The following is a 15,675-nucleotide window of genomic DNA, read 5'->3' as shown; positions in this document are numbered from 1 at the left end:
GCTCTGCACCATATTAATTGGCGGAGCATTTCAGCTGTTAGCGAGTCACAGACAATGTCCAGCTGTCAGCTGCAATCCATGCTACATTATATTCAAGCAGACCGTTTGTGTCATTGATACTCCAGAGCTGCCACTAAATATTCAGCCAAAATGGTCAGATAGTCTCAGTCAATCAGGTTTTATGGATTCAAAGAAAAAAAAAAAGCAGGGTCAGGGAGTTTCACCTTGTGTCTTAATCCTCTCTTTGTGTCACCGGCTGAGACTTGTGGCCTCATGGGTAAAGTATGCCTGAGATACAGACTAGCACAGATATAGTTCAATATAGTTGTTTAGTCTTATGGACAGTGAGTTTCTTCTTTGATGTGTGAGTGAAAACAAAAGTGTGATGCAGCACAGACAGGGTGTAGCACATGCCTCCAATGGTTAAGTTAAAGATAAGCTCAGGTTAAAATATCCACAACGACTCGCGTATTGTCTTTGCAGCAGTAAAATAATATAACACCTGCTTTATGCACAGCATGCTGACAATAACTTGACTCCAGTTAGGTGCAAGTTTTGACCCAATACAGTACACCAAATAAAAATACCTACACCAGTGATGACTCAGAGGGCTAAAGAGGACAGGTTACAGTAATGTGATTAATTTAAGAGTTTCATTTAAAAAGAGAAGAAGGAGGAATTAATAGGGAGGCGCAACAATGTAAAACCCCTTATGAAGATGTGTTTGCAATGTTTCTTGCAAAATATCTTGTCTATGCACTTGAATCATTTCATGGTGCTCCTACTAATACGACATATGGTGACTTAAATCACAAATGTGCAACAGCTAGAAGACAAAAGGCTTTGACGACTAGGGAAACTGTAATTGAGACAACCTTAGACTTTGGTATAACCTAAATTCTTAACAAAAACCTTAAAACCAGAAACACCTGTTGGCCAAAATAACAACCCTATTCTTAAGAAGTTTGGAGAAAAGTTACATTTGAATGTTTTTTGAAATAAAAGTAAAAAATGGGTGTAAACTTTCAAACTTTTCACATAAATGGTACAAAAGTAGTTTTGAGAGATTTGAGACCGACAACAATGGTGTGATTTGTCTTTTTATTGATTCCTTTGAAAAGTAGAAGTTATAGTTTGTTGACAGTTTTATGTGATGGCTGGATAAAAGGCTGTGTAGACATTCTTTGTGGTGCAATTAGATAAAAGAGTGTCTGCATTATCATAAATGCTGTATTTACCACTGAAGAAGTTTCAACCGCAAATGTTTGTTCAGTATTCTGGAGATGGTAAAACTAGAATTCATAAACTAAACTGTGTTAAACTTTAAGTAAAGTATAATTCCTCTATTAGAATAGAAAACATGTTTATCTGCCTTCATTAATTATTGGTAACTGCATCAGGAAACAGTGCCTAAAGTTAAACCACGCAGCAGCCTCGTGCTCTGCAGAGTAATCCCAAAATGAGTTGGTTCTTCGCAGAGGTGCTGTCTAATGGAGCATCAGTAATGCCTTTCAGATTGGCCTGGGAACGGTGGGATAAGGGGAGAGAGGGGTTTGGACATAATGGCACCAAGGGACATCTCCACTCCCCTCACTGCATTATAGCACACTCTCTCTTCCTGATAGCACTGAGGCCATATGGACGGCTCAGGGTGGGAGAGAGGGATGTGCTTATTTGGAGATAATAGGAGCTTTTTGTATTATTGCTTTTCATTAATATTTGAATACAATTGCAGTTCAGAGAAGGACACCAAGACGGTTAGCAACAGACGAGAGAACTTGTAAAAAGGCGAAGATGGACATTTTGTAAAACAAATTTAAAATAACAATTTCAAGTCATCCATGAGAAATGAAATTGTATCAGGTTTTGTTGGTTATAAGCTCTCTGAAAGTTGTGTTAACTTGGTTCATAAGGGTTCAAATGACTGTGTGATGAACTGAGTATTCATCTAAAAAGGCTGAGCAGAGCTTTTGGCTTCTTTCTGCGAGTGTTTCAGTTATGAAGACAATTCAGCTTGAACCATCAACCTTTGATTAGTTTTTTCTGAAACTCAAAGTTATTGTCCCGAACTGGAAGTATGTCTTTAGTTTAGGTATGAAAATTGAACTTGTGGAGATGTGCACTGAGGAACAAAACAATCCAATTCACATCCATACTTCAAGTGACAAGAGCCAAACTAGAGTATGTTTAACCAAAGAAACAGGTAGTTGGATGGGAAACTTATGGCTCTTTTCCACCAGCCCGTCTCAGCCCTACTCTACTCGACTTGACTGGACTCTACTCGGTTTGTGTTGGGTTTCCACGGGCGCGGTACCTCGTGTCAGATACCAGCATTTCGTACCTGCTCTGCTTTGGTTCCAAGCGAGCTGAGCCAATACTAAAAGGTGACATCGACGGTCTGCCGGTCACTGATTGGTCAGAGAATGTCGTCACCGAAGAGTCATGAGCGCGACGCCCAACACAGGAATCAAAACCGCCATTTTTAAAAAAACAACATCAGTACTGTACAATGTCTGCACGCAAAGTTTCTCCATGGTCAGTTGACGAGGTTAGGGTTAGCAAGTACACCATTGCCTTCATGTCCTCCATTGTTTGTGATTGTTGTGTTTGTGTTGCATTCAAAATGACGTGAACGCAGTTTTGCGAAGCTGTGTTATGAAGACCCCCTCCACCGTGAGTCGGTACTCGGGCTGGTGGAAAAGGTACCCAAACTGAGTAGAGTCGGGTCGAGTAGGGCTGTGCAGTGGAAAAGGGCCATAATCCTGTACCTAGTCATTATAAGAATTGTAAAGTTTCAGTGGCATCAGAGTGGAAAACAAGTCAGTTAAAAATGACATTTATCGTCTAACTCTCTCTCTCTCTCTAGAGGGCAGGAGCTCGTATCCACAATAAAAGGTTAGGGCAGGATATTAGAAAGTATCTGGGCCTTTAGACGTTGCTCTCTCTTATTGGAGAAGTGAGGCAGGTAAGCTAATTTACACACAACACATAATATTTTAACTGTTGGTTGCCCTCTCGTCGTCTACAAAGATGTTACTATACAGAGTTATTTTAGCAAATTTTATGACCTTTTTTAAAGTATATGTTTGTGCCTTTATTTTAGAGACAGGAGAGTGGACAGAGTAGGATACTGGGGGGAGCAAACGGGGAAATTACATGCTGTAAAAAGCCACACAACCCCTGAGCTAAACAGGCTAACTTGAAGCCGTAGAAAAGCATCATGAGCTTTGTACACAGATCAGTTCAGAATCTGGACATGTGCGGTCATTGATGGCCTTTTTTTTTTTTTACAAACTGCATTACTGTTGTCATTAAATATCAGCTTGTTGTTAATTATAAAAAAATATATATTTCTACAACAGACCTTGTTCACAGTCTGACGTGTAGGGAATCCTTCTAAGGTCTCATATCTGTAGTTTTACAGACACCAGCAGAAGGCTTTTCTCTATGAAAAGCAAACACTGATTGCCTTTTTTGAACTAGACTATATTAGTGTATTTATAAACTGACTAAGAATAACTTCTCTGACATGTTGGCCAACAGTTTTGGCTACTTTCACAACCACAGTTGGATTTAATGCGAAGCTGCTACATGTAATCATCAGTGTGAGGCTGAGATGAACAGGTTTCTCCCAGCTGGCAGCTCATGTTTGCAGAGATTTTAACAGGATATGTATGTGTCCAAGTCGTAGTAAAGGAGAAGGAATGGGAGGTGGAGGAAAGGAAAGGAAAGAAAAGGAAAGGAAAGGAAAGGAAAGAGGAAAAATAGGAACAGAGGAGAGATCAAATCAATGCCAGTAAGCGCAGTGAAGCAGATTGTCAATTAGTGAGGCTGACAGTCAAAGTTTAAAGCATTCACAGATGGCGACAGACCGCTAATGAACTGCTTCTAGCCTCTAATAAAACGGAAAACAGGACTAAAGATGCCCAGAAAGGAAAAGGGAAAAGGAGTGAGTGTTTTTATGTGTGAGTGTGGCTAAATATTCTGACTGGATATAAGAGTATCCTCACTAAAGTAGCAGTCATTGTTAATGTTGGAAGGACTGGGATCAAGCGGCTGCTCCAACACACACACACACACACACACACACACACACACACACACACACACACACACACACTGAGCCCACTTAACATCTGTGCCTGTCTGCTGTACATTCTGCTCCGTATTGCTTCAACGACACACTCTCTCTTATTACTGATGCATCAGACTCAGAATAAAAAGCACATTCCTCTGAGGAGTGTGATTTAATGCACAGCACTCGTATGCATTAACACACACAGCTCATGGAACCTACATCTACAGTACAAAGACACACAAAGACATGCACACACACAGACATAAAGGAGAGAGGGAGGGAACAAAAGATCCAGGAGCAGGGGATTGTGGGAGATGTTTCATTAGGAGTGGTGACAGGTGTCAGAGCTGAGTCTGCATCAGATAGTGGAGCAGTTCTACACAATGAGACTCAACAATCACGTTCACCTGGGGAATTCCTCTAATCCCTTGCTCTCACTCCTCTTTTACTTGATCTTTTCTTTTTACTCTCTCCATCTTTCTTCTCTTTTTTGTCCCTCATTGTTGTTGGTTTTTTTTCAACCTTTATTGAGGTACTGAGCTGTATTCTCTTCTCCTATTCTCTTATTCAGGCTGTTTAAAACTCAGGGTGTTTCCCAGATACACTTGTCACTGAAACTCTGGGTACACAACATTAAAAGAAATGTACAAAAGCACTGAGAGGATATAAATAAAGGTGATCCACTCTCCTCATTTCCATCAGGCTTGCTGTTTAAGCCTGATGGAAATACTTTTCCCAGCATTACCTTTCTAGTTTTCTTTAAGTCCCTGAAATGATATTACAAAAATATGTGTGGGATCTAACAATTTACATCTCTCTCTCTTGGTGCAAACCTACTGCAGGCAGTGCTACACAGACAAATATGTGCTCCCATTCATTGTGTGTTGCAACCCGCTGCTTCACTGTGCAAAGCATTCTGGGATAACGAGTGACATAAGCTGGCGTTGACACATTTTAACAACTTTCCTCCTGTGTTTTGACAAAACTATCCATAAAAAGAAAACAGCGATATACTGTTAAGGAAATAAACCTTGCAGGGAACTGGTTTGTTTGAGAAGAATCCTAATTTCTCACCCTTGGTGTAACTAGCTCAGTAGCTGCTGTGTGACCAAGCTTGCCACGTCTGAGTCAAACCCATTATCAACAAGGTTTACATGAATTGAAATGAGATGATTTAGATTTAAATTAATTTGTAGTACCTTTAAAATCCTTACTTTAATTCCCAAAGGACCCAAAATTACATAGTCAGAGGGCTGAAGTAGATCAAGGTCTCCAGTAGCACTTCTTTTCCTCCATAAAACAGGCTGTAAATCTTTTTTTAAAAATTGCCTTGGATGTAAGTTAAGTTTTAGTGTTTGTTTTTCTGTTAAAAGTCAGAAAACTTCTTTAAGGGAGTTATGATTGTTTGTTGTTGCAATAATCATTGTGGCCACATGGGGCTGAAGTTCACCTCTGTTTGAATGATCAGAAAAGGACCAATGGCATCCACATATTCTGTCAGGTGAGTTTTATTTTAAATAGAAAGAGTACTGCTGAAGAAATCAAAGGGGGTTCCAAAGTCAGAAATGCAGGAGGGAAAAACAAATGAAATGAAATTATTGTTTCTTTTTCTCCCACTCGCTTCTCTGGGATGACACAGAAACAAGTCTTATTGTGATGCAGTCTAAATTTACTGCACAAGATGAATGTGATGCAGAGGACGAACATGAGGTAAACCTGTGAGTCTTGGGAGTCATACACTCGTTTATTAAAGAGGGGATGAGAGCGGAGGAGGTCAAGATCCCAACAGAGCAGGGCAGAGGTGGAGGACTGCAACATGGGAGTCATACATACTGCTTACATATACAAATTATTTCCTTTGAGGGCCGTTAAAGCAAACACATGATGGATGGATGGATGGGTAGATGGATAGATGGATAGATGGATGTGCACATCTCTCCTCAGCTCCTCCACACTCTCCGATCAGAAGCTAAATCCTGCCCTCTGGCTCTACGCAGTAAGCTAGTGCAGTCTTAGGCCTGTGGAGTGTTTTACAGTAGCCTTGGGGCATAATACACACACACTGTGATCAAAGGTGGAAAGGTAAGCTTTGAGAAAAAGATTAGTCCTCCTTACTAGCAATGTTAAATCTCTATCAGCTGCTTCCAGCATCTGCAAGCTGAGATGCTGTGCAGAACCCCTCGGCTATACTTCAGGGAAATGTTTGATATATTCCCAACATGTTTATCCATGGCGGCCATTTTTAACTTGTAAAATAGAAAAGAGTCAGAAGAATGCATATTGATATTTGCGATCTTTGATTGATTTAGCAATCAAGGCTCCAGGACAGAACTGAACTTACATTGATGTAGTTTAGTGGTGTGCTGATACTACTAGCTTGGACTAGCTTTAAAACACAACATATTATACTGTAGAGCTGTCAGTAGAAACAGGACTCCCTTCTTTGTTCCATTGCAGGATTTATTAAAGTGCTAAACGGAAATATAGCTCACGCACGCAGAGTTCAGGCAAACTAGGAGCATGGCCTTTGAGAGGGGTGCGATGTGTGTCGTTGTGTTGCTGTATTGTTGTGTATGAATCTTTCAGTGTTGCTGGTTTTGGGTTGGTTTGGACCAGGTGGACATCAGGGTGTTGGAGGTAAATGGTTGCATACAGGGCTATGTTAGCTTCCTGCTTGCAGTTTAATTAACCTTGTGTACATTTATTTGGATGTGTCTTAGCTTACCTACATCAAATTCCTTATTAGATGTCTTGATTCTCTTAGCTGACCCCTCAGTTGTCTGCCCTTACTTTGCTACAATAATCTTCATCCCATAAGTTTCATTCTAAACTGAAGGGCACAGTTTGCACCGTTGAGTAAATACTGACGTGAAGAAAGTAAGAAGAACTCCTGAATGTCACAGGTCTTAGTGGGGTTGTAATTGCTTAATGATGTGTGTAATGAAGTACATTAGGGCAGTGATGCAGTGGTGATGATTAGAAGAATACAAATCAACAATCTGCACAGGGACAGATCTTTAAATGTATAATACAAAAGAAATGGTTCAAATCAGCAAATTGATTTGTAATTTCCACTCCCAATAAAAGCAGAGTCCAAAGGAAATTCAAGATAAAGTTTTTCATTATTTCACAATCTGTTGTTTAATAAAAAACAGAAGGTTTCAGATGGAGCAGATGTATCTGACATCATGTTCATTTCCTACTAAAAACACAGATAATATCCGTCCATGATGCAGTACTTTCTTATCATTCTAACTACACCTCTCTGTTTCACTCTGTTAGTTCACACTCCTGCTCACTCTATACATCTAACCTTCTCTCATCTGCTCCTCCCTCCCACCCTCTGCTCTCTACCTGCTCTGCTGTTTATTTAACCTGAGGCTATGAATCCCTGCTGGCTAGGACTGCATTTCCATATTTGCTTTTCCTCTCCTCCTCACATCCTTCACTCTTTGTCGGCTGCTGGGGCATAATGTTTTGAACAAACCCCACAGATGCAACTAAGACAGCATTGAAAGAATGAGACCTAGATTTTCCTACATGTGGGGGCAGACATGTGCTTGTGAAGTCTCATCAAGAAAGGTACTTTATTGATCTCCAGGGGGGAAATTCAATTTTTTCACCCATGCTATTATGGACATGCTACACATACAGTTTTTTTGGTATATACATACAAATGCACACACATGCAGTGAACATGCTTAGGGAGAGATGTCAGAGTGAGGATACTGCCGTCAACCAGCGCACCCAGAGCATGATGCTTGGCCACACCAGCTACATCGACATGGAGCCTACTATGCTGATTAAAACTGGTTTAAAGCCCAAGAGAAATTAAATAAATCTCCATATTAAAACATCAATTACAAGAAAACAAGCCTAAACTAACTGAACTTCCAATTCCTTACTGAGTGGAGCAGTTTAGTTGAACTATTTCAGAAAAAAAACTGAATTTATTTAATTTAGGGGTGGCCGTGACTCAGCATATAGAGGCTCAGCTTGGGAACAGAGGCTAAACAGTTTAAATCCTGGTATGGACCAAAGCATGGGAGCTGGACGGGGTGATTGAGAGGTGCAAGGAAGCTAACCCCCAACTGCTCAGGGGGGTTGTTTGTGTGCAGCCCCTCACCCTGACATATTTCTATAAGTGCATGTCAAGAGGATTCTGTTTGTGAATGTGTGTGTATATTTCGGCCTATGTGTGTGGAGCTTATGTCTTCTTCTTCTTCTGGGCTGTATTGTTAAATAGTATAATATACCTTGAATATGCATGGAAACATACATTATTCAAGGTGTATTATACCAAGTTCTTCACCAAGGACATATAATGTTAATTAATCAATTATTAAAGCCCCCGCATAATTAGGGGCAACACAATAATAATAATAATAATTTTGTAGATGGCAAAATGGGGACTTGGCATAGTGCAAGTCACATTAGTATTTTAACACACCGGTGCAGGTAAACACTGGATGATAAAAGACCACTTCCCTTCTAAACAGCAGACCTAAAACTGTGGACAATTATGACCCAAAGGGCTGTTGATCCCAGTTCCCAGATCCAAGTCCTGGGAACGCAATGAGTACTGTCCAGCACTTTTCTGTGTGATAAAGACACAGAGGTAGTGTGGCAGAAGACCAAGAATAGCCTTATATATGAAAATGTACCAATGTACCAACCTACAGGACGCCAGAGATGGCCAACCAACTCGCAAGTACAACTCACAACGGTGAGTCAGAGCTTTACAATTGGTAATGAACCTCAAGGAAGCATGGGGAGCTGCATCAATCTTATGAAGACACTGAGCAGTGGTGTGCATGTACAAAAGATCACCATAGTCAAGAACTGGTATAAAAATTTGCATCAAAAGAGAAACAGGATTTTTTCTGAAAGTAAAAACTCAGTTTAAGCCTCAGCTTTCTCACAAGGTACAGCACATGTTGTTTAAAATTATTAGACTCATCAATCACAATACTGAGGTATTTGTAAGATGTAACAGCCTCTATCTCCTTTCCCTCTGCAGGGACCACTACTGGTACACTTTGTGATCCAGCCTTGGAGTTGGTAAACAGCATAAGCTTAGTCTTATCTGCATTGAAAACAAGCTTCAGCTCACAGTGGATCTTGATTTCAACATTCTTCCCATAATTAATTTCATGAGCCACATGGGAGCTGGAGAGTCAGAGTTTCTATGAGATACTAATATCTATGATATGATGGATCAAGGCTTGGCATACACACTTCAAAAGTTAAGCCAGTAGGGAGGTATTTCTTATAGCCAGCAAGAGGGAAACCCCATGGATTCCAAGAAGGAGCTGGATTCATTTTACTTCATTAAGATAAAACTCTGACACACCTCAAATAATCATCAGTCAAATCATCAGTTTACCATCCTGCCCTCTCTTTAAGAACTTCCAATTACAACAGAGTCATCCCTCTACTGTGACGTCAGAGATGAGGCTTAAGCACTGATTGGCTAGCTGGCTGTCACCACCTTACTGAGGCACTGACAACCTGCGAGTATGATGGATGAGGAGAGGCTGAGAGTGTTTGTCTATGTGTGTGAGTGTTGGGGTGGGGGGAGGGGGGGGGGTCACCACAGTGTAGACGTCCCAAAGGATTAGCGTTACAGTCCAATGAACCGTTTCAGAAAGGAGGGGGCAAGACCCCATCGACCAGTGTGCCAACACACACACACGCACACACACTAAACACACTCAAAGAAAGAATTGGACCTGATATGATGACCACATCTCCCAGGAGAGGAAGAGGAAGAGTCATCTGTTGAGCAGTGTCTCAGTTTTAGACACTAATATAGTTAGACCCTTGGAGAATAAATCCAACACACACACACACACACACACACACACACACACACACACACACACACACACACACACACACACACACACACACACACACACACACACACACACACACACACACTAGAGAACCACAATAGCTTGCAATGGCTCTTTGCTTGTAATCCCCATAGATCTCTCCATTCAATCAACCCACAGACAGGTCATAAGCCTGTATCTGTATAGATCTCTAACATTTTCTCCCATTCATACACATCTCTTCTCCTCCATCTATTTCTCTCGCTCTTCATTAACAACTATGTCTTTATCGCTCACTGTCTGTCTCCTCCAGCTCCGAGGAAAACACTGTGAGACAGGTCAGATCAGAGCTTTATAAACCTCTACATCATGACAGCCTGCTATTTCTGCTATTCTCTGTGCACAAACTCTGCAATAAGACTGTCTCCCAAGTGGCTGCCTGTGTGCTAAAAGCTGCATCCCTCTTCATTCAAAAAGTAACACGCAAGGTCAAACAAAGGCCAGACATAAACCGATAACCATCAGCAAATCGGCTGAGCTGTACTAAGATACTCTTGTTGTTCTTTCTGTAGAATAATAATAATGATTATATATTAATTGCTATGAGAATAACAGTAAATTGGTTTAGTATGATTATGCTGTTCCACCATTCTCAGCAATATAGATTTTTCTTGACCTTTTTTCACCCTATGACCCCTGAGTTTACGTAAAAAGTGTAAAGTCTATAAAAAAATGTATAGAATCAACATCATGCCGTCTTAATGAAGGCTTGAAACAACTGATCGATCATTTGGGGCTGAAGGAACTTGATCATTGGCTTCAACACTGAAACAGAGTGTCAAGGTCAATGGCTCCAAACAAACGAAAGGACAAACCCAGGCTTCAAAACAAAACCCACAAACCATTGAGTTATGCCAAGGTTACCACTGCCACTTCATACATGGAGGCTGCAGCATGACAAACCTACAACAGCGTTCGGTTTACAGTTCTGATGAGCAATGGTCTTTAATTTTGGTGACAGCAGACTGTTACAATGAAGAGCAGACTGTTGCTGGGGATGCAAGTGTAACGCATAAACACTTAACTGGACACAGTATGGGATGCAGGCATATGTATAGACAAACATAGACCATGTGAGATGAAGCCCATTCTGACCAGATGGATAGTTGATTTTGAAGCTGGGTCGAACTTCAGCTTGATCTTGTGTTGTTAGCGTATCATGGTCCGAACAGCTGCTTCCAAACAGTCAGATGAATTTATGGCATCTAAGAAATTGTCAAAGCTCTGTCCTTATTTCATGTCGTGCTTGACGATCAGACGTACAGTGTGAGCTTAGGTTACAAGAGTTCACTTTCCACCTCAACATTTAAAAAAATTGTACAACCCCCTTAGAGTTGGACAAGAACTTCCTGCTTCGTGTCGAGGTCCTGCCTCTACTGTTGGGGTTCCCATCTGCTTTAAACACCTGCCTACTTTACTTCATCCCTTAAATATTGAATAATGATCAAAGGAATAAGACTTTATAATACCATATAAGCCAAGCCTCGAGCTCTCTGATGGTCCAAGTCTGTTGTACGTGATCAGGCAACTGAAAAGAAATCTCGCCTGCTGGGAAAAGACCCTCAAGAAACTGACTGTAAAGAGCTCCTCATCGCACGTGTCTCCGTTAGAATAGTATTACTCTGAGAGGTAGTATCTCCGATGACCAAGTGTGATAGAGTGTGTATCTGGATGTTATCAGGTCTGGGTGGTCAAAGAGGAGGAGGATGTAGCTGATAAGCATCGGCTGGTGGATCGATAGGAGTCTCTAAAAATACACAATGTGTTTGAGAGTGTGTTTCTGAGGGTGGCACAGTTGAAACATGACAGATAACAAGACGCTATCTAGGATGGCCTCACTAAATACGTCCCTGTGTTCTCTTATTTTTAGCCTGTAGGATTAAAATTTGATGAGTTCGGTTTCTTCTTATGAAAGGAAAATGTGCTCTCTGCCGTGTGGGACCAAACCGAAAACAGACTCAACCTAGTTTTTACTACGACCCAGTGAATAATCAGACATTTCTGTGACCTAACAAAGTTGTAGCCGACCCTTCAAGGTCAGATTAAAGCCCATGATGACTGCCAGACATGCGAGTTATCTGCCTTCATGTATTTGGGTTTGCCTCTTCCATTAGTTAGAACCAGAGGATGTTTCCTGGTCCCAAAGGTCCTAGGTCGGAAAGTTTAAGCAACACAACCAACTTCACAACAAACGCTATCTCAGTATCTCGTATGCTAATTCACTGGGGCCTCAAACTTTTGAAAGCTTCTCTTATGTGAGACCCTTTTCATCTTTTATTCCAGACATGTGACTCATCCCCTGTGCTTCATTTCAGCGGAAACACTTTCATCTATTTTGCTCAAATGACCTGAGTTCCTCAGTCGCAGTCTCAGGTGGAAGGAGGGCAGGCAACCCCATGGCACCTGACTAGGAGCACTTCTGTTCGATAAAAGACACTTTGAACTGTGTTGGAAGCCTTTTGGAGTGTCCACCCACTCCGAGCAGCCCTCCACCACGGGGAGTATAGAGAGGGAGAGAGACGGGTGATGCAGTAAAGATAAAATAGTGCAAGCCCGAGATTCTGCCACTCACATGAAAATATGAACATCAACAATGCACCAGGTTCATTATAGCCTGATCAGAAGGTAGAGAGAAATTCATTCATCAATTTTATCTTCTTCTGAAAACCTCAGCAAACTTTTAATCAAGGCGACTTTTCAACATCCTTTCTCTCTCATGAGGAACCTGGAGTCAGGGACTCAAAGGCATTAACGCTCCTCAACATCATTAACAACAAAGCTAACTTCAGAGTGCTGCAGAGCATGGATCTATGACAGCGACTGCTACAATGGGAAACTTTAAATTCCTGCTGGCACCTTGTTCTGTCTGCAGACGAGTAAAGATTAATGCAGCATAACAAAGTCACATCTAACGTCAAAAATCTGTCACACTCCCCTCTTCTACTTTACCTGTGAGTTACACAAGTATTGTTACTGTGTTGGTTATGCATGTTGCTATGAACGTAATACTGCACTGCCTCCCCACCTGGGGTTGGTGCTGTTTTCCTTTGAGCGTGTTCCTCTCTTTGTGCTGTGCTGCAGGAGGCCAAGGTGATTGGACAGGAGGTGATGGCACAGGTTTCAAAGTGTGAACATGAAAGGACACTTCACCCAGCCTTCTTCCTCCACTGCCAACAGGGCCGTGTAGTTTGTTTGCAGAAGGAGCGTAAATCTAAAAGCTGTCTGGAGAGTAGCCTTTTGTTTTGTACATCCTTTCTCGTGTTTTTTGTTGGGGAGGTCAGTAAGATATTGGCATTTTCTTTCCTTTGTTTCTATTGAAGGTGAATTAGTCTTGATTTTTAGAGATGTTTGTGTTCATTTGAACAAGAAAGACAGCCTCAATCATATTCAGAAACATGTTGTGTGCTTCAAACTTGATGTTAGGAGAGCCTGGTTTAAGTCTTTGTGGATCAAGATCCTAAAACAGTGACAAATATAAGATAAGATAATCCTTTTTTTCACCCCTAAATGGGGAAATTAACAGTGTTATGGCAGCAAAGTGGATATTGCAAACAATAGCAAGCATACAAAATAGTACATATTACATTCTAAGTAATTAAAAGTAAATTAGTGTATCCGATCCTATCCTATGAACAATATGTACAGAAATAGCATAAAATATAATTCACGTAAATTTTAAATATATCAACACATCAAATTAATTACAAATATAGATCTTAGAAGTTGCAGCCATTTAACAGGAGAGATTGCACTCATGTTCTTTGGTCAGTGTTATAAAGTCTGACCACTGCAGGAATAAAAGGACCTGCACTATCTCTCTGTGAGACACCGCGGCTGAAGGAGCCTCTCACTGAATGAGCTAGCCAATGTTTTTAACGTCTCCTGCAAGGGATGGGACATGTCCATCAGAGACGATAGCTCAGCCACCACCTCTACAGGGTCAAGAGGGGCAACCCAGGACAGAGCTAGCCTTCTTCACCAGTCTGTTAAGTCTCTTCCTGTCCACAGCAGAGATGCTACTGCCCCTGCAGACTACTCCAAAAAAGATTGCTGATGCCACCACAGAGTCAAAGTAAGACTTCAGAAGACACACCATAAGGTGTTTCTTATACAAAATATGCATCCGAAATTAAGCAAAAACAGCCCAAGGAGCAATAAGCTTTTACTTCTCTCAAGTTAATCAAGTATCAAGTCATTTTTTTGTGGAGGAATATAAGTAGAGAAGGGAGGAAATAAAAAGACAAACATGCTATAACCTCTCTCTTACATATCTCATGAATGATATTTCAATAATAACTCTAAAATGGTGAAGCCCTCGTCCTTCTGCTCTGCTTACGTCTGATGTAGTATATTAGTATGAACAATGCACCATGAGTTTGGATTGCACAGTTAATTCCCCCGTCACTCCTCCTCAGTGCTCCACTCAAAAGTTTGATGGCCATTAAATGTATCCATCGAGACAGTGAGCACCATCAAAACTCTTCCCAAACTAATTTCCCACGTATGATTACCCATGTGCCTTCTGTGCAACAGTGGAGAAGAGTTTATTAAGCCTTTAGTAGAAAGGAAAAGTAGATCCATACAGGAAAAAGTGATACAAGTTAACATGGACATGTTCTATTCTCATGCGTTCATCAGGAGGAGCTTGTTAGCTCGTCTTATGGGACTTTTTAATCGCTAACGCTTCAACATCATGTTTGTGTCAGCAAAATGAGTAAACACAAACATATGATGCAATTATTTGGTTTCCAGCAGCTGAGCTTGCAAAGTGAAGCCGATAGCATGAAGTAAATGATATGGAATTATTAAGCACATGCTGAGGAGACATGAAACACGGGCGGTGTCACAACCCTCAAGTTCACTTTCATCTCCTGAATGGTTAAACATCTCTAGCATCCTCCTCCTACGCCTCCGTCCTTCTCCTCCTTTTATCACCCGGCTCGCTTCTTTCTCTCCTTCTGTTGAGTCGTCTGCTCCCTCCAACTCTGATGTCTTTGTGTAATCTTTAATTCTCTTTATTTTATCTGCCCTTTTATATATCCCCTTCCCTCTTCTTTGTCTGCCTCCTATATCTCTTATTCCACTCCCTGTGTCGAGCTTTCTTTATACTGCTCTTATTCCTTCTATTTTCCAGCCTCTATATACATGTGCCAACTAAAATTGAGATAAATCTTTCCGAAACTAGTAAACCATGCTGGCAAATTTGGCTTAAATTGGGATTTTAGTGTTCATTAACATGGAGTTAAGGTATATTGAAGTTGACTGGACAACAAGTACAAAAGGTGTGGAAGTCTACTGCTTCATCTGTGTTGGCAAATACACCCAATCTACACATGCACATTCAATAAAAGTGCTTACTTTAACCCCTTAAAAGGTTCAGATTGTTATATATAGTGTAAGAATGTGTGGAAATTATCAAAAACAATCAAATATTCCACTTCAGAAAGGAAACCTTGATTATTACATTGAGGTTGACGTTACTTTCCATCTTTCACCATACTTGACAAAAACAAAGGTTTTAGCCGTAGGAGTACCACATTTGCTTGTTTGCATGATCAGTCAGTTTGTTTGTATCATGTACGTTATTTATAAGGTCCTAGCTAATCCTTTAAAACACAAAATTCACCAGTGTTCTAAGAAAAGTGAAATTATTTGTGATAGTTTTATTGTGGTACTTGAGTCCAGGGCTTAATAACTTAA

The 15,675-nt window shown here is 40.8% G+C and overlaps 1 protein-coding gene across 1 annotated transcript in view; it reads right to left on the bottom strand.

The window, feature by feature from the left end:
- Positions 1 to 15,675, bottom strand: part of LOC117821529 (plexin-A1-like) — a 281,657-nt gene that overhangs the window by 100,760 nt on the left and 165,222 nt on the right. The gene's annotated exons all lie outside the window — the stretch shown is intronic.

This window comes from Notolabrus celidotus, chromosome 11, assembly GCF_009762535.1.
Source record: "Notolabrus celidotus isolate fNotCel1 chromosome 11, fNotCel1.pri, whole genome shotgun sequence".
Taxonomy (NCBI): domain Eukaryota; kingdom Metazoa; phylum Chordata; class Actinopteri; order Labriformes; family Labridae; genus Notolabrus; species Notolabrus celidotus.
The sequence above is the reverse complement of the archived record's forward strand: the minus strand, read 5'-3'. Positions and strand labels throughout refer to the sequence as shown.